Source organism: Euprymna scolopes, chromosome 29, assembly GCF_053919585.1.
Source record: "Euprymna scolopes isolate OS-2025 chromosome 29, ASM5391958v1, whole genome shotgun sequence".
NCBI classification, from domain to species: Eukaryota; Metazoa; Mollusca; class Cephalopoda; order Sepiida; family Sepiolidae; genus Euprymna; species Euprymna scolopes.
The window spans coordinates 88699278-88726300 of record NC_136510.1 but is presented as its reverse complement, the minus strand read 5'-3'; the positions used below and the strand labels follow the sequence as shown (position 1 = coordinate 88726300).

General features: G+C 34.8%; 1 protein-coding gene across 1 annotated transcript in view; it reads left to right on the top strand.

Annotated features, from left to right (window-relative positions):
- The first annotated feature begins 802 nt into the window (after positions 1 to 802).
- Positions 803 to 27023, top strand: part of LOC145252781 (contactin-like) — a 139184-nt gene continuing 112963 nt past the window's right edge. The window contains exon 1 of the mRNA XM_080112714.1: positions 803 to 1141. The gene's annotated coding sequence lies outside the window, so the exon portion shown is untranslated. The remainder of the gene's footprint in view (positions 1142 to 27023) is intronic.

The window sequence follows — 27023 nt, the reverse complement described above, 5'->3', positions numbered from 1 at the left end:
GGGGTTGCTCAGCATACACCTTCAAACAGCCGGGCAACGCCGAGCACCCATGCTAGTATATATATAAAAGTGAACGTGTCTCTGTGTGTGTGCCTGTGTACATGTCCCGACGCAATAACTCTGTTAATCTTAAGTCTACAGACTCGAAATTTGATATACAGGGTACTGAGATTTAAGAAAATCTTTGTGATTGGTTTTCGGCTAGAAATTTGGCTGTTAAGGGGTCAAAGTTCAACGATTTTACCTTTGAGAACTCTACCAAACTCCTCCGCCAATTTTGGGTCTAAACACTTGAAATTTTAGATATAGGTTCCTTGCACATGGGTCTAACTTAATAACTTGATTTGAGCCCCAAACAATAAATGTTAAGGAGTCATAATAGGGGTCAAAGTTTTAAAAAATTGACCGCTTTTTTTTTTTTTTTTGCTCAACATACACCTCCAAACACCCAGGCAACGCCGGGCTGAAATGCTGGTGTGTGTATGTGTATATATATATATATATATATATATATATATATATATATATATATATATATATATATATATATATATATATATATTAGAGAGAGAGAGAGATTTATGGAATTTTCTCAGGTCAAGATACAAGTGCTTACAGTTAACACTGTTAATACTACTAGTATCACCAACGTGACCACCACCACCACTACTACGCGTATATTACTCTACCCACCCCTATTTCAACCACCTGCTGATTCTTGAATACGATTTCAATAGTTGCCTCGCCACTCCTTTTTTTCATTCCCTCTCCCTACGTATTTCCCACTTCCTACCTGAGCGACATTATTATTAGTCGGTCCTTGGTCGCCATACCGACGACAGCTCGTAGTCTCCAAAGTTTGTGATTTTAAAAAAGAAATTATTCTATTTTTAGAGAAAAAAAAAATAATAACAAACAAACAAACAAAAATAACAGAGTCAAACTAAACAGGTGTTTTAATTATTATTTCTTTAAATTATTTTCTTACCTGTTGTCCGGAAGAGCGATTTCTACATCTGATTGGGTTTTACCGCGAACACTAACAGGATAAGAAGAGAGTTTTACTCCACTCTCTCTATCTTACCCCCTCCCTTTTTTTTTTTTTTTTAATTTGAAGTTGTTTTGTTCTCCCCACCCCCAGGTAAGTTCTTTTTTTTTTTCTTCCAAGTTAAAAAGTAAATTTAAATTTGTACATTATTTTATGCTTAAAATTTCAACTTAACAATTGAAGCTTTGTCATTGTCATTTTGTTCGAAGTCCATTTCTTAGACGTCATTTGTTTTTTTAATACTTGTGCGTCTACGTTACTATGCTGAAAGAAACCCGTTCTTAATATGGGGAGGGGGTGTTTTGTAACTGTTCTTTACGTTCACCTAACAATTTAATTACCAAAAATATCATAAAAATTGAATTTAACTTAAATACTATTAAAAACAAAAAAACAAAAAAGAAACAGTAATATTTTATTTAAGCACCTGTTTATTTTATTTTAAACGGGATTTGATTTCGTGACCTACATAATCAAACTAGAGTAATTATATTTGTTGTCAAAACCTGAGGGGGAGTGCTTTCTAACTGATGCCCTCCTGCTTATCTCGGATTGGAGTATAATTCTGTTTGGTCACGAATGGTGAGGTTGGTGGGAGGGGGGTCCTCCCAGGCATTATATCTTCCCGAACAAGAAGCGATTGATTTATAGCCGATCGCCCTACAACATTCTTTTGGCGCTTCTGTATTTTAACATCCCCCGTGAAAATTTAGAAAACTATTCTTGAAATATGGGGAGAGGGGGCATTAACTCTTCCCTTGCCGCGCACGGAACTCTAACATAAAAACAAATGTTTCACAGCTGCCATATTTTAAAATCAAATTTGATCTCGCCTGATCAAATTACAAACTCTAAAATAATACTAAAACAACTTCGGGTATTTTGCAGTATAGACAAAAAAACTAAAAAGTGATTTTAAAAAAGAAAAAAATGTTCCAAAAGCAAGATCGGTTACTTTTCCTGGATATTTTTAAAAAACTTATTTTACAGCGTTTATGTAGTTTGAAACACAAGTAATGTCGAGTCTTAAGTTAGAACAAGAAAAAAATGGCCGACATGAGACTAGAGCACCTGAGGAGTCTCGATAATCGGTCAAAAATAGAAAAATGAATAAAATACTAGTAGAAATCGCCGTGCCAAAAATGTATAAACGTCTTTTATTCAATTGTAGTATAGTGACTCTTGAAATATTTCGGTGAAAAAAATCTACATATCGATGTGTGTGCTAAATATGTTTTAAGCAAAAGCAACGATACTTACATTAATCGAAAATAGTAATAGATTAAAAAATTACGAAAATTCATCGGGTGCTTGTTAAGATAGTCGACAAATTGATTTTTTTTTTTTTGTCGTTTTAAGCAAAAACTAAATGACGTACTGAATTATGTCAAAAATATTAATGTAGCTAAAAGTTGCGAAAATTCATGCTATTGTGTTTTTAATAATTAAAAAAAAATGTTTATCGCTATAGGCTACAAATGTTGGAACTTGGAAACCATTAAAATGTAATTTTTGCATTTCGAATTATGTCCCTTGTGTGTGAACTCTACACCATCTACTTTACAACAAAAAAACAATGTTGCCCAATTTTATGTAACTTTTATTTGTAAAGTAGTGCACTTACTGATCCGCGCTATTTTTTAAATCGTATTTCCAAGTTTAATTAAAGTTTTATCATTTTTTTTATTCAATTGTATGGTTATAGAATAGGTACAAAACACCCTCCCCTCATGTTAAGAATGGCTTTTAAATAACGTTATTATTTCAGCACGGATCAATAAGTGCACTAGTACCATAAAGTTTAACTTTCTACCCGATGAATTTCCGTAATTCTTGGATATATTACTATTTTTGACATGACAATCAAGTTCGTAATATTACCTTTACTTAAAACAACATATAAAAAAAATATTTTTGGTATTATTTCAGAAAAAGCGTGAACTCTAACTAGCAGAAAAATATATTATTTTGTAGATTTCGGTGTGCTGAAAATGAATATCGCATTTTAATTTTCCGTAAATAATTAGTTTTCCTGATATCAAGCAATATCATTTCTTGTATTATTATTGGTGGACATCTTGGTACGCGCGCGCTTGTGCGTAGTTTCTCGGGGTTACGTTTACACGCATACCAAGATAGTCACCAGCAATAATATAAGAAATGACATTGCTTAATATCCAGGAAACTACTTACTTGCGGAAATTTAAATGCGATATTCGTTTTCAGCATACCCGAAAACTTTCAAAAGTCATATTTTTAAAGGAAAATGTTAAGGTGGAAACCAGGTAAAAATGTACCAAAAAATCAATCTCTCGACACTATCTCAACAAGCACCCCCTGTTTCTTCAATAATGAATAATTTAGACCTTATTGTTCAAAGAAATTGTTAAAAATGTACACACATGTAAACAAGCAATTTTTTAAAAAATAAATTGCTTTTCTTTTTAATTGTCTTTTTTTCTTTCGTAAGCTAAATGAACGCTTTAAAATACGTTAAAACAGTTTTTTTGTTGGTAAAATCCATTGAAAGCGGTCGGTGGTTCTATGAGAAAATAAAGCTGTGTACGCATTATAAATGTTTCTTTTCTGTGTCTTACGTTATACATTAGTACATTAGGGGTCATTTCGAGTTAAGTTTATTTACTGAATGCACCCATCTGAACTAGAGAAAATCGTGATTTAAATGTGTATGTCTCGTCTAAATAACTAACGATAATTCTCTGATATGGCCGACCAGACGGGTGATCAAAAAGTCAGATCGAGCGTACCGGAAAACGAAATGAGATCAAATTGACAATTGGCACCCTTTTTTTTTTTTTTTTTTTTTTTTTGGCTTGAACTTTGCGCTTTTCAGATTAATTTGTTATGTTTTATATTTTTAAATTTAAAAAACATTTGAAAAATAATAATAAAAAAACATTTGAAAAAAAATTAATTAATTAAAATTCATTATAATTATTTTCCATGTTTTCTTTTGTTGTTGTTGTTGCATTTATTCTACCTAAGTAGGAAATAAATTTTTTTTAAATTGTTTCTTTTAGAATTTCCGAGTTGTCAATTTGGTCTCATTTCGTTAGTCTCATTTCGTTTTCCGGTACGCGGTACGCTCGATCTGACTTTTTGATCACCCGTCTGGTCGGCCATATTAGATATTCATCGTCAGTTATTTAGACGAGACATACACATTTAAATCATGATTTTCTCTAGTTCAGATGGGTGCAGTCAGTAAATAAACTTTTGACTCGAAATGACCCCTAATGTACTAATGTATAACATAAGACACAGAAAAGAAACATTTATAATGCGTACACAGCTTTATTTTCTCATATAACCACCGACCGCTTTCAATGGATTTTACCTTTTTGTTGTTGTTTATACTGCAAAATAGCCATCCATTTAATGTATTAATGAATTTCAGCGGCCGTTTTCGTTGTTAAAACCAAACTCCTATCCTTACATCATCAACGCTCTGATCCCCAGCTGGCATCAATTGTGATGGATGGCTCTCGTCTGGGTGAGGCCCCGTGTTTTGACAAGCTTCTGGGTTTGACCTTTACTCCTGATCTGAAATGGAACACGTACATCAAGTCTGTTGCCAAGGTCGCAGGAAAGATGGTGGGATCCTTCTACCGCTCCAGAAGATATCTCACTACTGATGCAATTCTCTATCTATATAAAAGCCAAGTACGGCCAAGGATGGAATGCTGTTGCCATATCTGGGCAGGAGCTGCCAAAAACAGCCTATCATGCCTTGACAGAGTACAAAATAGACTTCGTGGTTTAGTGGGGGATGCCCTTTTCTCTACCCTGCAACCCCTCTCCCACAGAAGAGACGTTGCGAGCCTATCCTTGTTTTATCGTTATTTTCATGGCAGGTGCTCGTCTGAACTCCAATCCCTGGTCCCCCCTCGCCAAACTTTCACGAAAATCACCCGTCTAGCTGAATCCACTGTGAAAAATTTCCCCCACTCTATATCTGTGCCTAAATCAAAACGCGGATTTCATGAGCAAAGCTTCTTTCTTAGAACTGCACGCCTGTGGAACTCTGTTCCGTCTGCCTGCTTCCCTCCGGACTACAACTTGGATGTCTTCAAGTCTAATGTTAACAAATTCCTAATGAACCGCCCCCCTAATTAAACACTTCATAAAATCTCCTCACTAACGTGATGTACTTGCAATAACCCTTATCCCTGAGTGGCTTCCGGGCCTTGATAAGTGGTGATCACTGTGTAAAAAAAAAAAAAAAAAGGTGGTGTCTTGTAACACGCATGCGCATTAGTATTTGTACAGTTCAGAAAAAAACATGGCCGCTAATGAAACCACAAGGGATTACATTGGCTAATAATGGTCTTAATATTTAGAAAACTATTTGTCTGACCCAAATTTAAATGTAATATTCATTTTCATCAGAAGTCGTCTGTTTAACGGTTTGAATCCAAGTTTAGCGTTACAAATTCCAGAGAATTTTTTGAGGATCGGCACTATTGCTAAACGAATTATTTTGCTCTAAATAGTATTTTTTGTTTAAAAAAAATAACCATGTTAAGCATAGAACAAAATATCGATGCCGGTGATTTTGTTTACTTTATCGCCATCATCTCAATTGAAAATAAAAATGTCCGCTTCTTGTTTTCTCCATAAAATCATCTTTTAATCTGATTGGTTAATTTTTTTTCTTCGAGAGTGACCTGCCCTTTCTTTTTTTTTTTTTTTTTTTTTTTGAGCGAGGTGGGGGATTTCACTTTATTTAAAATAAAGTAAAACAAACGAGAAAATTATTAAACAAGATTTAGTTTTTTTTCCTTCAATATTACGCTTTTCTCGAAACTTATTTTACCGAATCCGTACAAATGTAAAATAAATGTTTAATGTTTGTTCTAATACTGTTTAATAATTTTTTCGTTTATTTTATTATTATTTTTTTTTTTTTTAATAAAAGGAAAATTCCACAATCACCCCGCCCCCAATTGAAGGGGGAAAAAAACAAATCCTGTTTAATAATTTTTTTTCGTATAAGTGAAAATCCCCCCCCCCAAAAAAAAAAAGAAAGAGTAAGTCACTCTCGAAGAAAAAAATTGAACAATCAGATTAAAAGATGATTTTATGAAAACAAGAAGCGGACATATTTATTGTTAATTTAGATGATGGCGATAAAGTAAACAAAATCATCGGCTTCGATATTTTGTTCTATGCTTAACATGGTTATTTTTTAAACAAAAAATACTATTTAGCTCAAAATAATTCGTTTAGCAATAGTGCCGATCCTCAAAAAAATTCTCTGGAATTTGTAACGCTAAACTTGGATTCAACCATTTATCGAGCAACAACTGCTTTTATTAATATTGTTTTTGCTTAAAACGACATTTAAAAAAAATCTGTCGATTCTATCTCAACAAGCACCACGCACCGCGCACGCGCACATATACATATACATACATACTAGCATAGGTGCCCGGCGTTGCCCGGGTATTTGGAGATGTATGTTGAGCAAAAAAAAAAGTGGTCAATTTTTTTAACTTTGACCCATATCATGACCCCTTAAAATTTATTGTTTTAGGCTCAAATTAAGTTATTAGTTAGTGTTTAGACCCAAAATTGTCAGAGTTTGGTAGAGTTCTCAAAGGTCAAATCATTGAACTTTGACCCCTTAATCGCAAAATTTCTGGCCAAAAATCGATCACATAAAATTTCCCAAATATCAGTACCCTGTGTAGACTTAAAATTGACAGTTATTGCGTAGGGAAATGTACACACACACACACACACACATTTTCACTTTTATAGATATATAGATATATATTACGTAGATTACTGTTTTCTTAACCGTATTTATCGTTTAAAAAAATCTATAAAAGTGAACGTGTCTGTGTGCCTGTGTACATTTCCCTACGCAATAACTCTGTCAATTTTTAGTCTCCAGACTCGAAATTTGATATACAGGGTACTGAGATTTGGGAAAATCTTTGTAATCGGTTTTCGGCCAGAAATTTGGCGGTTAAGGGGTTAAAGTTCAACGATTTGACCTTTGAGAACTCTACCGAACCCCTCCGCCAATTTTGGATCTAAACACTTGAAATTTTAGATATAGGTTCCTTGGACATGGATCTAACTTAATAACTCGATTTGAGCCCAAAACAAATGTTAAGGGGGTCATAACAAGGGTCAAAGTTTTAAAAATTTACCGCGTTTTTTTTGTTTTTTTTTCCTCAACATACACCTCCAAACACCCGGGCAACGCCGGACTGAAATGCTAATATATATATATATATATATATATATATATGTATATATATATATATATGACAGAGAGAGGTTTTTCAGGGTGTTCACATATAATCGTCTCAAAACAAGAATATTATTTTTTATTCAAGAGGGGGTAATTGAGTGTTTAACTTATACTAATATGAAAAAAAAAATGTCTGTGACAAAGCCGCGGAGGTACAATTACTTTTCCATTTTTTTATTTATTTATTTATTTATTTTAAGCGTGTTACTACTTCTCTTTGCTAATTTAAGAACTGGGTCGCCTTAGCAGGAACAACAAAGGGAACCAAGACCGGTACATTCAAATAATCACCTGTAATAGGACTTGAGGGAACTCAGGTGTGTATTGTCAATGTCAAGGTGAAGGATGGGTGAGGGGCGGAATACAATTCTACTATTACGTGCAGTAACCCACGAGGTTTATTTATTTGGTATTATTATACAAACACCGTGACAGCGTTAGGGTTTAGGGTTAGGGTTAATTCGCTGTCACGGTGTTTGTATAAATTTACCATTTATTTTTTAGGCAATATTCAATTTTCTTTCTTGCCTGCCCCTGTTTCGAATTCGTAACCGTGGGCCGCCATCAATAGACTGCCTGCAAAAATAATAATAATGTTACATAAAATCTTTGGTAAATTTTTACGATGTGCCCCAGCGTATTATAAACACCCCAACCTCCTCGTGTTAAGAATGTCTTTCAGAATACCCCCCCCCCAACAGCGGAAGCCGTTCTTAACATGGAGAGGTTGAGGGATTATTCTGAAAGCCGTTCTTAACATAGCGTGGTTGGAGGTGTTTATACTACGCTGGGCCGGGGCAGGTCATAAAAAAATACCAAATCTTTTTTCTGGAAAAATTGGGTTTGTATTACTGTACACATAGATTCGAAAAAGTTGTCAAAAAACAAATATATAACAAATAAATGTTATCAAAGGCAAGATAAGTTACTTTTCTACCAAACTGGATATATTTTTCGTGTTTTTATTCAATTTAACATGTTTATTCAGCTCGAAAACCATACAGTGTTTAGCGATGTATTGGAAAATTCAAAATGGCGGCCGATTCTCTCTTTAACACGGTAAGTTTGGAAAAAGGTGTAATAAATAATAAACTAGACAAAATACTGTTAGAAATTCGCTAAATATGTTACCGTGACATAACTTGACATATATTCGGTGGTTTTTAATAGTATTTTGTCTAGTTTATTATTTATAACACCTTTTCCTGAACTTACCGTGTTAACGAGAGAATCGGCCGCCATCTTGAATTTTCCAATACATCGGTAAACACTGCATGTTTTTCGAGCTGAATAAACATGTTAAATTGAATAAAAACACGAAAATTATATCCAGTTTGGTAGAAAAGTAACTTATCTTGCCTTTGATAACATTTATTTGTTATATATTTGTTGTTTTGACAACTTTTTCGAATCTATGTGTACAGTAATACAAACCCGAAAAATTTTATGATTAAAACTTGCTGGAATTAATTTTATTTGGTACTTGATGACGAGTGTGGACCCTGCGCAAACGTATGCGCAGTACATCAAGTAGATATTGGAATCAACAGCTAACTTATATCGGACTTATATCAAAACTAAATTTCTTTCACTTTTTCGTGCGCTATTTTATTTTATTTCACAACCACATTTTTTTTTTATTATTATTAATCGAGCGTGTTTTCTGTTTGGACTTTTTTCTTTGAGTAAATTTCATTCATACTTTTATTTTTATTTTTTTTTTTTTTGCCTGAAAAAGTTTTTCATGGCTAAATAGACCAATGAAAACCTTCTGCGCATGTGCCGTAAGGGAGTAGTTCTTGGAAATCAAACGTTCTCGCAGGCTCCACACTCGTCAAGTGCCTTAATTTTTAAATGAAAATTAGGGTTTGTTTTATAATAGACAGCAAACCAAAAAGTGGCTTTAAAAACCCCCAAAATACAAATACTTATTCAAATTGGCACTTATGGCGGCAATGAAAAGTAAAGAAAATACAGAAAAGTCCGTACGATGTACGTACTCGTTATAAACGAAGATGTCATATTCCAAACATCACGTAATTTGATCAATTATTTTTTTTTTTTTTCTTAAGAAAATCAAATTTTGCGACTAAGCGAATCGTAGTGCTTTCGTCGGGCATGAAAACATGAGGAGGCAACTCGGTACTTGTACAGTTTAATCAAGATATTAAAAAATGAAAATATCGAAAAAAGGTTATATTGCATGTATCCGTTATGGAATGAAGTTCTCCGAAAAAAAATGTCACTTCATTTCATCAACTAGTTTTTTTACAGCGAAAAAAACAACTTGTTATGATACCGAGCAAAAGGTTCGATTTTTAGGAAGAAAAGCTAGTATTAAAGATGGGGAAGGTGTGTCGGCGCTTTACATTGAGTTATCTCCCCGTGGCGTATTCAACTGATTCCATAATGGCTGACTTCAACGCGCTCTGATAAGAACGTGTTTTTCCGCTGTAAAAAAAAAAACCCAAAAAAACTACTCTATCAAATTAAATTAATTTTTTTTTTTTTTGAGATCTTCAGTCCAAAACGAATACGTACAATATAACCTTTTTTTTCTTTTTTTTCCGATATTTCATTTTTGAATGTCTTTATTAAACTGTACAAGTACTGGCAACTCGAATCGAAGCATCAAGATAAAAAAATCAATAGTTTAGTAGACTAGTGGTGAAATCGTAACTTTTGATTTTCTTAGTTAAAAAAAAATACTATTGATCGAGTTACATGATTTTTGGAATATATCTTCATTCGGTAACGAGTACGTATACAGACTTTTCTCTATTTTCTCTACTTTTAATTGCCGCTATTGTAATATTCTTTGCTTTAAGAAGGAATAAAAACAAAACGCTTGATATGGTCAAGGAGTCGTGATATGACCTCCATTTTTATTTTCCGTAAACCCTCTTAAAAAGGAAGGGGTTGTATATCTTAAACTGTGTTGCATACTATCACATCCCCTTCTTTCAACGAGTATAGAAAAATATAAAAGAAAAAGTTTTATAAAACGATGATACAAAATAAAGTCAATTATTAACTGTCCTGTCTCTAAATCTTTTTTTTGGGGGGGGGGGCTGATGACACGTCCAAACCTGGTTTTTAACTGTTGTAGAGTTGTTGTAGGTGTCTGTGTCTTTTTTGTTTAAAAGGTGATTGTTGCTTTCATGTGCTGTTTGTTTCTATATTGGGCGAACAGTCTTTGGTATGCTCCTGAGGAATCTCAGGTAAGTGTTCGGACGTGATGTGATTCCGGAGAGGTTTATCCTAAGTTGCTGTCGTACCATCTACGACCTTGGTTCTCTGCTCATTTGTGTGACAAGTGCAGGAGACCACTCGCCTGCTTCTTTATTTAAAACACATACAGGTTGTCCTATGTGCAGTCTGGGCAGATCTTTTGTATGTTGGTCATGATACATCTGATTTTCTTGCCTCTAATATAGTCGTGTTATTTTCTTGTTAGTGTTTTGGTTGGTGCATTTGACTGAGATGTTTCCAGCTATATTCCTTATGTATAGAAGTTCACCTGGTGATAGAATGGTATGACCTAGAGGAGTCGAGTGCAGGCATAGTAATACCACGTCAAAATCACGACCACTTGAAACAACTTTTTTTAATGCAGATTTCACTGTCTGACCAGTGTTCCGCAAAACCATTTGACTGCGGAAACTTGGGTGAGGGTGTGCGATGTTCAAAGCCCCATTTTTTTTTTTTTTTTGCGAATTGCTTGAAATAGACAGTGTTAAAGTGTGGGCCATTTCACTTATCGCTAGGGCTAGGACAACAGCATATTCTTTTCGTTGTTTTGACTCTCGAGTGTGTATCCAATGATACTTTATATGCTTTTATATAGTGATGTTATTCTCTGTTCATTAACTGTGTCGAATATATACTTGAGAGTTAAAACAATAAGAATATGCTGTTGTCATAGCCCAACATATCACTTTCTCTGGAATCCTTTGTTCTCCAAATATTTGCTTTGTCAGTTTGATAACTTTGTGACTGAAGAATTCCTTTAAACAATCTTACTGTGAGAACTTGGAATAATAGTCCACAATGGGCACAAAGTTGAGACCTTCAATGTGAGTGAAAACCGGTCGCCACTATCTTCCATGGCATCACTGGAATCTCATGAGGCATCAGGAGTTCAATACTCTATTCTTTTTGGTGCTGCTGATGTTATGGTACATTGTACTATCCTTGTTAATGTTGTGCCAAAAAACAACTTTTTGGATGGAGTTAACATTTCTCCATCCCTTGGTGTCCATAATGTATTTTCTGTAATGATTCTTGTTGCATTGATTTGGGTATTATTTTGTTTGATTTCAATAATATTCCATTTTCAATGGATAGTTCATCCCGATAGGGCCAATAAGGTCTCGTATTTTTGTCCAGTTCTCTGAGTGTGTCTGGCCAACCTCTTAGAATAATGTCCCTCAATTCACATAGTGTGGCATCCTCATTTGTTACATGGTGTAACTGAGCTAGTTTTTGAGTTGAAAATTGAACAAAATCCACCCGCAGGTCCAAGACAATGGCTTTAGCCTTTTTATTTGGTAACCTTGAGAATCCATCCACTAATGTCATATCTTTTCCAGGGTGATATGCAATCCTCATATCATCCCCTTGCGAACATAACAGCAAGTGTTGAAGGCGAGGTGGAGCTGCAACCAAATTTAAGTTGATCATTTCCAGAGGCTTATGATCACTTTCATAGATCTAAGTTCTAAATCGTTCACAGCCAAAAGCAACTGCAAGATGCTCCTGTTCAGTCTCTGTTAAAGATTTGGATGCAAATGCTATGGGTTTTCCCCTTTTGAAGGAGAACGGTACCAAGTCCTCTACTTGATGCATCGACTTGGATAATGGTTTATTTTGCAGGGTCAAAGTACGGCAGCAACATATCCTTGCAAATGAGATACTTGATTTGCTGGAGGGATTTCTGCTGATTTTCTGTCCACTAGTACTCCACTTCTTTTTTAGGAGATTTTTCAATGGTGTTGTGAGATCTGACAGGTGTAGAATGAAAGGTGCTATGTACGTGATGATTCCCAACACCTCTGCAGGTCGGTGGTGTTCAATTAAAACCGATTTAAAAATATTATTGCACAAAAAATTTCTACTTTTTGTAGATAACTACGATCTCTAGTTTGTCTCTTTTTACAAAATAAAGTACAGAACCCGGTAATTAACCAAATGAACAGTTGTACATATTTAGTCAAACTGTATTTCATATTTAGTATACAAATGTTTATAATATTATTAATCATTAAACTGTGTAAATCTTAAAAAAAAAACTAACAAAATTGTAACTAAGATTAATTATTAATTGCAATTTGAAGAAGATAAACAAAGGTTTTTTAAAAAAATCATTAAGTCGTTTTAGTTGCACCATACTTTGTATAGTTAACACAAGTCTGACGTCACAGAATTATGTGCTCTGTCCTTCACAATCGTTTGGCAGTACCTATGAACAGTTTGGCCTTCAAACATTTGATTGTCAGCTATTTTTCGACGATTTTATTGAAAAATATATTTGATAGTAACTATTAAAGAAAATGTTATAAATATTTTTCAACTGTTGAGGATAACAGAATAGTATATATATATTTGTATAGCAACTCTTCATTAAACAAATTCGCCATTTACAGGTTTCTTTTAGCAAAATCAGAAATCCAGTGCTTAGTATGAAAAGCTAAACACATCGACTTTCTCCCTTATTCATTGAAGATCAAATATTTATTGACCAATTTAAACTACCATCTTATCTAATGTAGGAGCTTTAATTATGTTATTAACTTGTCAAGATATGACGTGTAAAAGACATTGTCAAAGGAGATTGAATCTTTTTGTTCCCAAGTAATAAATAATTGGGAATTAACTATAAATTATGCTTGTAAAGAGTAAGTATTTTAAAGTAAATTCTTAATTAAATATTTGCCCCTAGCTTTTCTAAAGACAGTGTCTCGTTTTGATTTCAATTTACGTATATCTTAAATGCTCTCATAAAATTTAATTCAAATGGTGTGTACTTAAAATATCTTTTTAACAAAAGTTGACATATTGAAAACGATGTCAAAATAGTTTAGCGGATAGAGAGGGGGGGTCGATAATCCTATCACATTTTGTCTTGCAATGTTTTAAAGTTTACTCTAAACTTATTAATCACCTGAATATCGCATTCACTTTATGGGCCTAATCCTACTTCAAAATTAATTTTATATAAAAAAAATGGTATGCAAGGTGGAGTGTGACAAATTACAAACGGTAGAAAAGGAAGAACCAAATAAAATGAGAAAAAGATCAGGTTAATAAAGCTCTCTAAAATCTATTCAAAGTGTAGCCTGTTCACCGTTTTCAGGATTGTTTTAAAAACCTGAAAACAAGCAGGCCAATCTCCAAGTGTGAATGCGAACTAGTAGGCGGTAAAAGAAAAAAATAGGGATAGAGAATGTGCAACGAGTGTGATCTCTAAAATAAAGTTGCTTTTTTTTTTTTTTTTTTTTTTTTTTTTAAATAAAGTACTTTATATCTATATATTATCCAGTTTGGATACTCAAGTGCTGTGAATGTTCTGAACTCATTACTCAACTAGACTTGGGTGTAGTCATGTTAGGCAAAGCCTAAAATACTGAGGTTTTTTTTTTTTTTTTTCTCCCTTTCACTGAAGGTGAAGAAAAATCGGCCATGACAGTTTGGGAGATAAACGTGTTCCTTACATCAGACTTTAATCATAACCGTTCTTACATTACGATTTAATCTGTAAGTTGTTAAATAAATCCATATTTTTGTAAACGTACAAAATGCACTTAGGGGTGGTGCATTAATTATACGCATATTATTCTAAATATTTTTTCTCGAATGTTTTCCTCACAATTAAAAATTGTGAGACAACTAAAGATTTATCTTTCTTTTAAAACCCAGTCGATTTGTATCAAGTTGTTGTTAATGTACAAAATGCTATTTGAATTAATTTACAATTGAAAATTATCGGTTGATATGTAAAATACAAAGATGGTGTAGGAACAGAATAATTAACAACACCCTCTCCCATGTTAAGAATGAGTTTCTAAAGAATATTACTCTTCAGAAAACCATTTTTAACATGGGTAGGGAGGCTTTTTAAAAAATTATTCTCTGCCTACCCTTTATTAGTGAATGTTTATATTTGTTTTTATTATAATTATAAAGATTTGGTTGGCTATTATCTTGATTTGAAAAACCAAGATACATATAATAATAATAGTAAAAATTAAAAATAACACTATAAGCAAATTTGTAGATTCACACCTTAAAACTAAATACCCATTCCTCTGGAACCCCCCCCCTCCCCCCCCCAAAAAAAAACAAGATACTAATTTTTAAGTGACTAGCCTGGATGTCCGGAGTTGTCCGAGTGTTTGTAGGTGTATGTTGAGCAAAAAAAAAAAAAAATGCTAATAGGCAGGCAGGCTGGAACCTATACTGCGAAGGAGCAAAAGAATGTGAAAAAAACAAAATATGACGGGTTTGCTGTTGCACCCATCGCCAAACCGGAAGTGATGTAGGTTTAAATTAAGGCTAGACAATCGAAAAGAGGGGATGACGTTAAAAAATATCGGCGAAAAAAGCGACCTCTCCCTATAGAATACTGCCCAATTGAGGGTGAAGGAATTAATGTTTTGGGCCAATTTTTCGATATTTGTCGTCCGAAAGGTCGAGCTTCAAAATGATATTGATATCGTGAAAATCTGTCACTTCTGTCAAAAGTTTTTATGAGACATACAAACATGCATACATACATTTAAACAGACAGGCGAGATTTATACTATAGACTAGTGGGGTTGCCCGGGTGTTTGTCAGTGTAAAAAAAAAAAAAAAAAAAAAAAAAAGTTTTTGTAGGGAGGTAGGCTCAAACCCGAAGCCTTGAGGCAAATAGCCTGATAACTTACCACGACGCTATGAGGGCAGGGAAATGATAATGGTTGAAATTAAACGTTTAAAAAAGCAGGTGGTTAAACGAATGTCAACGTGTGGTTTTGTAGATCAAACATCATGCCATAGAGAAATGAAATCACAGCGCAGCGCAAATTTTGTAACATAAAAGTCGCTGGGGTAAAAGATAGACGCGACCTTGTTTTGCAAATCTGAGATATTATAATCTAGTGAGTATATAAAAAATTGTAAGGAGGAGTGACCTCCCCGGGTGCCCACCCCTCCAAAAACCTTTGCCGGACATAAAAAAAGATGCACACACACACACACATTTTTGCTTTTATATTATAGACTAGCGGGAGAGCCCAGGTGTTTGGATGTGTAAAAGAAAAAATAAAAGTTTTGGTAGGCAGGTAGGCTCGAACTCAAGCCTTAAGGTGAAAAAGAAAGCCTGACATCTTACCATGATGCTAAGAGGGCAGAGAAGTGAGAATGGTTGAAATTAAACGATTAAAAAGTGACAGGTGCGTGACTTTAATGAGGTCAAACAAACACCATAGGGGAATGAAATCCCACACTTGATTTTGGCTGCAAGCCAGTTTCTGCGTATTTGTTTGCTTCCCCAAGATATTGGGAGAAAGCCAGCTCCCCATAAAAAGGGGAGTGTTCAAATGAATAGCAATTGTCTGATATGACAGGTTTTGCCCGCATTAATCAAAGCTTATTGCTTTCAGGATGTCCCTGGCACGAGTGCCAAGGAGACACATTTGCTCCGAATTCAGTTTCACTTATATATGGAAAAGACAAAGAAACACACGGGGAGTAAGAAATTTTGCGAAAACAGCGTGTAAAAGTCACTCAAAAGATAGACGCGACCTCCTTTAATAAATCATAGATATTATAATCTAAGTAGTGTATAAAAAGTTCCACCTGGTAAAAGCCTTTGCAAGACATACAAAAAATGTGCACACACTAGCACACATTTTTGCTTTACATGTAACTAGTGTGGGTGCCCGGCATTGCCCAGTTGTTTGTAGGTGTGTTGAGGGGAAAACAAAAAGCTGTAGAAAGCAGGTAGGCTCAAACCCGAAACCTTGACGCGATAAAGTGATAAAAAAATCTGACATCTTGCCACTCGGCCACGACGGGACAGGGAGTGAAAAGCATTCTAATTTAATGATTAAAAAGTTGACATACAGAAAGTGAATGAATCACGCACTTAAATTTGGCTGGAAGCCAGTTCTTTCCGCCCTGGTGGGGGAAATCAGCTCCTCCCTCTTGGGGGGGGGGAGCTCTGGCAGTGTCTAAATGAATTGCATTTGTCTGATTTGAAGGGGTATTCCCCACAAAGTTGATTGCCTTCAACACCTACTGGCCATGGAGCCCAGCGATTCAATATTTTTTTTTTCTTTCCCCCTCTCCCGAATCCGTTTCACTTTTATACGAAAAAGCCAAAGAAACACACGAAGAAGAAAATACCGCAGAAATAGCGTGTAAAAGTCACTCAAATAAACAATAGCTGCAACCTCGGTTCATAAATCATAGATATTATAATCTAGGCAGTATATAAAAAGTTTTAACAGCCCCCCCCACACACACACACATTTTCGCTTTTATATTATAGAATATTTGAAAACATTTGTGGAAAAAAAAACAATTATGGAGATTCTGCAGTATATATAACAAAACGAAAGTGGTAAATAAACAAATATATAACGAATGTTACCAAAGGCAAGATAAGTTACTCTTCTACCTACCGCGATAAGTTTTTTTTGTGTTAATGTATTTTAAAGCTTTTATTCGGTTCATAAAACAAGTGCAGTTGGTATGTTAAACTGGCAACAACATGGCTAACAAGAATTTGCCGTTTTCAGTGTCCGTAATGGCTTAAAGCTCGAAAAATAATTTTAAAAATATACTGATAGAAATCAACCAAATAAGTGTCACTGACATTTATTGGATGAAATTCTATCAATCTTTTATTTTATTGATTTAAGTGATTAACGAGACTTTCCAGTTGAATGTCTGATGTCAACCAACTTACCAACTTGGCACTACTTGTGTTTCAAATTAAATAGACGATTTAAACTTTGTGTGGTTTAACAATTTATCAAGGTAGATAGAAGAGTAACTTATCTTGCCTTTGGTAACAGTTATTTGTTATATTTGTTTTTTGACCAATATTTCGTTTTGTTGTATATACTGCAAAATACTCTAAATTATTTTAGAATTTAGAGTGGGAGATCAGTTTCGTATAGAAATCTAACATAAAATGATCAATATTCCAATCCATTCTAGTAGTCTTCCAAATTATCTCATTGCTTAATATCCGGAAGACTACTTGTTTGTGGCAAATTTAAATGCGATATTCGTTTCCAGCATACCGGAAAACCTTTAAAAGTCTTCAATATAATGTGATTTTTAAGGTGGAAAGTAAGTAAAAACACTTCCCCCCCCCTCCTATACATGAGGGCAAAAGAAGAGGGAGATTTTAATCCCCCTCCTTACAAAAGTGAGAACTGACCCCTCCCCCTCCCAATATAAAAGAAAAATTTCCCTTGCGCGGATGGGACTCCCACTCCCCAAAAATTGTGAAACTTTGTTTGTTTTTAATTCAACCATGAAAAGGTTTTTGTTTTGTTTTTTTAATTCGCAATTAAAAGTACAATTTCTAATTATACAAAATAAAATGTTTGATTTTTGTTAATATTAATTAAAAAAAAAAAAATAAACTAATATCCTCTCCCTCATTCCTAACAATCCCACCCCAAATAGGGCCAAGTAAGGGTTTCTTTATGATCAAAAAGAATGACAAATATTTGGCAGGCTGAAAGTTTGACTCCTTTTTTTAGCGGTGGGTGGGAGGTGCTACCTACATAAATACTATGGCGTTGTAAGACGTTTTTTCCCACGGGTTTTGAATTCAATTCTTTTTTTTTTCTTTTTTCTTTTGAGGAGTGGGGCGGGGGCTATAAACACTACAATAAGTGTTTGTTTGTTTGTTTGTTTTTTTATTTTGTAGACTTTACATATTTCCATTTTTTAGTCTTTTTTTTTCTTCAAATTCTTTTTCATTCCATATAAAAAAAATTTTCAAACAGATTGTTTGAGGAACATAGATTTGTCTCTGAAGAGTTGTCTAGTGGTCTTCGGCTGATCAACGAAAGACGTACTTCATAAAAAACAAAAACAAATAAAAACTTATGAGCTTGAAATAAATGCATCTGGTTTTGGAATGATAACTAATTGTGTGTGTGTGAGGAGGGGTTGTTTGTTTTTGTGGTTTTTTTTTGGTTTTTTTTCTACTTCTTTCTTTGATAACATGGTTTCAGAAGCATCCAAAGGTAGATTTCCACTGTTTTAAACATGTACTCGTTTTTTTTTTGTTTTTTTTTTCAAAATTACCAGAAGAAACGCTAAATTTGCCAAAACATACCAGACCCTATTGACTTATCTATACCACATAAGAAGAAAAAAAAATGCAGAAATTCATTGAATGAATATATACCTATCTATATATATCTATAAGAGTGTATGTGTGTACATTTCCCTACGCAATAACTCTGTCAATTTAAAGTCTACAGACTTTTAATATGATATATAGGGTACTGAGATTTTGGAAAATCTTTGATCCGTTTTCGGCCAGAAATTTGGCTGTTAAGGGGTCAAAGTTCAACGATTTGACCTTTGAGAACTCTACCAAACTCCTCCGACAATTTGGGGTCTAAAACACTTGAAATTTTAAATATAGGTTCCTTGGACATGGATCTAACTTTATAACTTGATTTGAGCCCCAAACAATAAATTTTAATGGGTCATAATAGGAGGCAAAGTTAAAAAAAAATTGACCGTTTTTTGTGGTTTTATTTTCCTCAACATACACCTCCAAACACCCGGGCAACGCCGGGCTGGAATGCTAGTATATATATATATTACACACACACACACACACACCAGGTCATAGGTATTTAATAAATTTAACGAGGTTATTAAGATTGCTCAATAAAAGAGTAAGATATACTTTTATTAATAAAAGCAAATTTACACATTCTCGACATTGGACATGATAATCTTTCGGACAAATGGTCGATTAAAACCAGAAATCCTCATTAGGCAACTTAATACATGGTTGCTCTCCACAGAAGAAAATAGTCCTCAAGACTTTTTAATGTTTTGTTTGAAAATTTTAATTCATTTTCAATAAGATTTTATATATATATATATATATATACCCCTCACGGTTTGATCCAAATATTTTTGCATGAAAGTTTTAGAACATTGATTGGATTTTATTTTTCTCCCTCGCACGGCAGGAAGATTAGACACAACGCTAGGAAAATGGGATTTGAAAAGAGTCGGCTCTCTAAAGAAAGAGCACTCTGGCCTAACAAAAATTGACAAAGCTACTCCATCAGCATTCCCCGGATATAAGCATTAAACTAACCTTCTCAAAGAGCGGGAATGTAAAGCCTGGGAGGGTTAACCTCCTAGAACTGCACAAGATCATACCATGAAGATATAAAGAACTTGAAGCATAAAACTTTTATCGAAATGATTGGATGTGGCATTAAATAACTTGAAAACGATTGATATGCAGTTATAAGAACAAAGTTTAATTGTCTGAATACACGCAGATGAATAATTCGCACGAAATCTTTTATACTTTGGAATTTTGTAAAGTTTTATTAATTCTACTTCATCTGTTTCACACTCGCTTTTTGATTTTTACTTTTTAATGTGAGTCTGAACAAACAAGGATCTTTTGTCTTTCGTTTCTACCATAGTTCACGCTACGCCCTTAAAGTCCATCAATAAAACAAACGTGCGCATAATGCATGACACAACCGTAAAAACTATGCGATTGGATTTTAAATGAGGCCTTAGGGGGTGGCTTAACTATCATGACCATAGGAAGATAGCCAAATAAAGCTAATTTGTTTAGTTGAATGAAAATAACAATCACGTTTCTGAATTTTTGAGATGAGGATTGATTATTGGTATTCAAAATTTCCAGACTACTGTTTTCATCTTGAGTGTTCTTTTCACAACGTTTTGGTCGATGTAGCCTCCGACCTTCTTCAGGTGTATTTTGAAGTCTACACAGAATTTCGAACAGAACCTTTTATTTAATCCACAGAAATAGCTTGTTACTATTATGTCAGCCATGACTGGGTAGAAGTCTAAAGTAATTCGTAATCGTATTTTGAGTATCGCACACAGAGGATTGAACCTTCAACTTCCAGAAGAGTAACTTTACAGCTGAATTTTACCAAGTATTTTATCCACTACATCATGAGTCCTCTGGAGGTTGAAGGTTACTTGTGAGCAACACTTAAAGTATAAGTATGAATTACTTAGGACTTCTATGCAGTTGTGGCTGACAGGACAAGAGCATGCTATCCCTGTAGATTTAATAAAGAGTTCCGTTCAAAGTTCTGTGCAGATTTCAGTTTAACCAGATGGACCTGCAGAAGGTTGCAGGTTACATGGATCAAAACGTTGTGAAAATGATACTCTGCATGAGAATAGTTGTCTGAAGATTCCAAATAATATGAAAAATAATTAACTAGACCCCCTCTATCTTTAAAAAAAAAAAGGGGGGGGGAGCATAATGCCCAAGTTAAATTATCCATTATGCCCTCCCACTCCTTTTTTTAAGATGGAGGGGGTCTAGACAAAATGTTTGCCTACTCTAAATTACTTTCACCAAAATACCGCATTTACCCCATGGTTTTAATCCTACTTAAAAGATCCCCCCCCTTTTATTTACCTCCTTTACAAGGTCAAGTGTGGGTTTGATGAAAGTGTTCCTGTGGATTGGAACTGAACACACAGATTTTCAGTCTGTCATTAACTACTTAATCACAGTCAGCCAACAGGTAGTGTAAAATTCCATAATTCACAGCTCTTCCTCTAAAGCAGGAGTCCTCAAACTCTAATAACAACCTTTGCTGTTTATAACTTTATTCCATCTGCCAACGAGTTTATAAATGCTTTGCTTGTAAAATTTATGTTGTGATGTGAAATATGAATCTAACTCGTGTTTAATCTCCTCGTGGTATTAATCTAAGGCGACCTAACTTGTTATGTAATCTTCAAAATAAGTGATAATCTGAGGGAGCTAGCTCAGGAGAATATGTAGGATGGGGCAAGATTTCCCAACTGAATTCTCCTTGGAAATCTTTGCTTAGTAGTGCTGTGTGAGGATGAGCATTATCATGATGGAAGATGACTGTTTCTGTTGACAAACGAAAGTCGTTTTCTGACGAACATGGGTGAGAATATTGCAGAAAAATATAAATGATGATTTAATAATCTGAAGAAAAAAAAAAGTTATATATTAATCATGTTTTAGGCATAAAAATATGCAAAAAATAAATTCCAATGGTTTACAATGCCCCCTTCTACAAACCGCCAAAAACTTTTGCACTGATTTGATATATGTATCTAATATATAAGTGACCTTGTATGCCTGAGGAACGGCCTCTACCAAACTCTTCTGTCAATTTTTGGTCTTACAGACTTGAAGTTTGATATATAAGGGATTTGGACCTGTGGAACAAATTCGGTTTGGTTTTTAGACGGTAAAAATAATAAAAGGATATGTAGGATGGGGCAAGATTTCCCAACTGAATTCTCCTCGACTCTGTTTCTGTTGACTAAAGAAAGTCGTTTTCGGACAAACATGGGTGAGAATATTGCAGATAAAAAATATGAATGATGCTTTAATAATCTGAAAAAAAATTTAGAATTAATCATGGCGATAGGTTTAAGTAATAAAACTATGCATAAAATAAATTACAATGGCTTACAATACCCATTCTACAAACCGGAAAAAACTTTTGCATCGAGCCGATATATTTATCTAATATATAAAAGTGACCATATCAGTCTGATAAACGGCCTCTACCAAGCTCTGTCCTTTTATACTCAGTCCATAATGTCATATTTTCACCAGATCAATACCGGATTTTTCCCGTTCTGGATGTTACCATCTTTCCCATTGGATTTTTAACATATTCTTGTTCTCCCTTTTTTCCATTTCTTGCTTCCTCAATCCCCTTGAATCCCTTCAAACTGTCTCAAATTGTTAAATGACATTTTTTATGCAAATATGATAAACTTCATATTTGTTTCCTGTTATGCATTAACCTGCAAAATTAATTGTATATTTTGTAAACCCTCTGATAAGAATTGCATTCTTCGAAACTCCATGGAATAAGGTTTTTCTTGTTTTATTTGTATTCCTTGTCGAATAATTAAAATTTTGTATACTTTCCTTATAGATTTGAGTTTTTCTTTTTCTTAAATTTGAATAAATTTTCAATATCAAGATTTTTAGCGTGCGTGCGTGCGTGTGTGTGTGAGAGTGATGTTTGCTCAGTTGGTAGAGTATTTGCCTAGCATGCAATAGGCTCGGGTTTCAAATCCCGAGTTCAGATGTGTCTAACTGAGAAGCCCAAATGAGGGTGAAACTTGAGTCTTGGACTTCCAGTTTGTTGGCTTTTATGAGCTGCAACCTTGTTGGCTGTGGAAATAATTATATATTCTCTCACTTTGCTGACTTTAAAATTTCATCTTGAAAATGAAAAACTGTTTTTGAAAAAGTTTATTAATAATGATAATAACCTTTGATCTCTATAAGATGATTCCATTTGTCAATGAACTTATAAATTCCTCACTTATAAAATTCTTTAGATTTTAATGTGAAATATGAATCTAACTCGTATTCAATCTCATCATGATGTTAACCTAAGGCGACCTAAATTGTTTTATAATTCTCAAAATAAGTGATAATCTCAAGGAGAGAGGTCAAGAGAATACACAAGATGAGGCAAGATTTTACAATCAAATTCTTCTGAATCTTTTTTTTACAAGGTGGTCACCACTTATCAAGGCCTTGAAGCCACTCGGGGATAAGGATTATTGTGTGTACAGTATGTTAATGTTGAGATTTGATAAAATGTCTTACTTAAGGGGGCAGTTCATCAGGAATTTGTTTATGTTAGACTTGAAGACATCCAGGTTCTAGTCAGGTGGGAAACAGGCAGACGGAACAGAGTTCCACAGGCGTGCACTTATAAGAAAGAAGCTTTGTTTATGGAATCTACGTTTTATTTTTGGCACAGATAAAGAGTGAGGAAAATTTTTGACAGTGGTTTCAGCTAGACTAGTGCTCCTTGTGCGAGGGGGGCGGGCAAAGATTGGAGCTCAGACAAGCACTTGCCATGGAAGTAATGATAAAACAAAGACAGGCTCGCAACATCTCTCCTGTGGGAGAGAGGTTGCAGGGAAGAGAAAAGGGCATCCCCCACTAAGCCACGAAGCCTATTTTGTACTCTGTAAATGCAGGATAGGCTGTTTTTAGCAGCTCCTGCCCAGATGTGGCAACAGTACTCCATCCTTGGACGTACTTGGCTTTTATATAGATAGAGAATTGCATCAGCAGTGAGATATCTTCTGGAGCGGTAGAAGGATCCTACCATTTTTCCAGCGACCTTGGCAATAGACTTGATGTACGTGTTCCATTTCAGGTTGGTCAGTTGTGCTGTGTGAGGACAAGCATTATCATGATGGAAGATGGTTTCCTTTTTTGTTGACTAAAGAAGATCCAATACTAAACTTTCATCTTCTCCCATCCACCCCCACAAGATTTTGTCCTTGTTTGAAATTTTAAAACAGAATGATTATGCCTTCTGCTCTCTGTATACTTTCATTTATTTGAAAAAATGTTGGTGATTCTGATCTAAAAAAAAGTATGGCATGTTATTCTTAAATATTTTTATACGGCATCATCACGTTGACACCAGTTCTTATTAGATCACCAAAGTTAAGCAATGTTAAGAAGGGTCAGTGCCAGATGAGTGACCATTTGGAAATACCAAATGCTCTATATGGAAGACCGTTAATACCGCTCTGCAAAAAACACCTGCATATAATAATGACGAATTTAAAACACTTGTTTTTTAGTAAATTTTTTTTTAACCTTTTAAACCTAAAAAGAATTCTTTAAAAACTTATTTTTTTTCAATGAAAATTCAACATACAACACAATTTTTTCTGAATATTTTTAATATAAATGATAAAGGAACAGATGTCAATCGACTCGCACATTTTTTTTATTTATAAAAAGAATTTTTTTTTTTTTTTTTTTTTTTTACAAGGGTGTCACCACTTATCAAGGCCCAGAGGCCACTCGAGGATAAGGGTTAATAGGTATACATTAGTCATTGTGATTTTAGCATAGTAAACAGTGGGAATTTTGTAACTTGGATTACTTAGGGGGACGATTCAATTAGAACTTGTTCACATTGGACATTTTCTTTTTTTTTTCTTTTTTTTTCATAGGTATCAACTCATTATCAAGGCCAAGAGGCCACTCAAGGATAAGGGTTAAAGAGTGTACAGTAGAAATTGGACAATATAATAATCATTAGTAATGAAAGTTTGGTAAATTTGATAACTTATATGGAACGGCTCATCAAGAACTTATTTACGTTAGACTTGAAGACAACCATATTGTAGTCAGCCGGAAAGCAGGAAAACGGAAGACAATTCCACAGGCGTGCAGTTCTAATAAAAAAGCTTTGTTCATGGAATCTACGTTTAGGTTTAGGCACAGATAAAAAGTGGGGGGAATTATTGATAGTGTTTACAGCTAGACGAGTGTTTCTTGTGAAAGTTTTGCGAGGGGGGACCATAGATTGAAGCTCAGTCGAACACTTTCCATGAAAATAACGATACATCAGAGACAAACTTGCAACATCTCTTCTGTAAGATAGAGGTTGCAAGGAAGAGAAAAGGATATCTCCTACGAGGCTACGAAGTCTATTTTGAACTCTATCAAGGCAGGACAAGTCCTTTCTAGCAGCTCCTGCCCAGATGTGGCAACAGTATTCCATCCTTGGACGTACCTGGCTCTTATATAGATAGAGAATTGCATCAGCAGTGAGATATCTACTGGATCGATAGAAAGATCCCACCATTTTTCCAGCGGCCTTGGCAACAGATTTGATGTACGTGTTCCATTTAAGATCAGGAGTAATGGTCAAGCCCAGAAGCTTGTCAAAACTTGAGGCCTCCTGAAGACGAGAGCCATTCATTTCAATTGATGCCAGATGTGGATCAGAATGTTGATGATGTAAAGAGAGAAGCTTGGTTTTAGATGCATTAAAAGTAACCAGCCACTCCTTTCCCCATTGTACTACATGCTCAAGATCAGAGGAGAGAGAATTGGAGAGAACTTGGTCGTTTACTGTCTTAGATGTGCTACCATAAATGGTAGTGTCGTCAGAATAAATGTCTACAAATGATTTAAGGATGTGATTTGGAAGATCATTAATGTAGATCAGGAAAAGAGTTGGGCCCAGGATGGACCCCTGAGGGACACCGGCATTAATACTGTGGGCTTCTGATTTTTGCCCCTCAACTACTACTCTTATGAACCTATCAGAAAGAAATGATTTAATAATTGAGAAGACATTTCCAGCTATACCATAGCTAGAGATCTTATGAAGTAAACCTTTATGCCATACCCTATCAAAGGGATTAGATATGTCGAGCAATTGCCCTAGAAAGGTTGCCTCCGTCGAGAGATTTGCTAATCCTATGAGATATAACTGTAAGCACATCTGCTGTAGATCTAGCAGAACGGAAACCATATTGAGTGTCACTAAGGTTATTTTTGTTGAGATGGTTGATTACTTCTGTATTTAACACAGATTCCAGCAACTTACTCATGACGCACAGGAGACTTATTGGCCTGTACTGAGAGGGGGATGAGCGATCACCTGAATTCTTAAATACAGGGCATACAGATGAAATTTTCCAGAGAGATGGGAAACTATTCTCCTTAAGACAACGTTTAAATAGTTTTGTAAGTATGGGCGCTAGTTCAGGTTGAAGTTTTTTTGAGTACAATAATTGGAATACCGTCCGGGCCAGTTGCTTTACTGGAATCAAGGTTTTTGATTAGCTTGGAAACATCACGTACAGATATACGTATATCACATAGTGTGTATTCAGATACAGGAGGAAATATTGGGGGTTGGCGGCCTTGATCGCAAAAGGTAGAATTAGCTGCAAAGTTCTTGACAAAGAGTTTGGCTTTGTCTGATGCTGACGAGATTACCTCAGGTCCATTGATGATAGTTGGAATGGAGCGCACAATTCTGTTCAGAATTCTGTTTGCTATTTGCCAAAACTGGTGGGAACCAAGCCGCTGCTCAGCTACTTTGGACTTAACAGATTGAGCATACAACCATCTTGCGCTCTTTATTACTTTCTTACAATGGTTGCTGGCAGTCCTGAAAGCGGCTTTAGTTTCCATACATCTATTACGTTGGAAACAGTGGAAAAAGTGATTTCTGTGCGCAATGGCAGCAGCACATTATGGAGAGAACCATGGTTGGCTGTTAGGTTTTTGCTGAAACTTTTTCGAGGGTATGAAACGATCAATACCTACAATTAACCATTCCGTCAGGTCTAATACTATAGAGGACACATCCTTTTTAAATATGGAATGCAGAGGTAGATCAGTTATAAATGTACGGAAGCTATCCCAGTCAGCCATAGTGTATCGATATACTGTACGATGGAGAGGTACGTCCGGGGACTTATTACATTTCATTTTTATCTTAATTGATACAACAGAGTGGTCGGAAGATCCAAGAGGCGACAGAACAGAAACTGAACATAGTTCAGGGCAAGTTGTGAGAAAAAGGATTTTTCGTAATTTTTGAATAGATTACTATTTTCGACATGACCGTTAAGTACGTAATA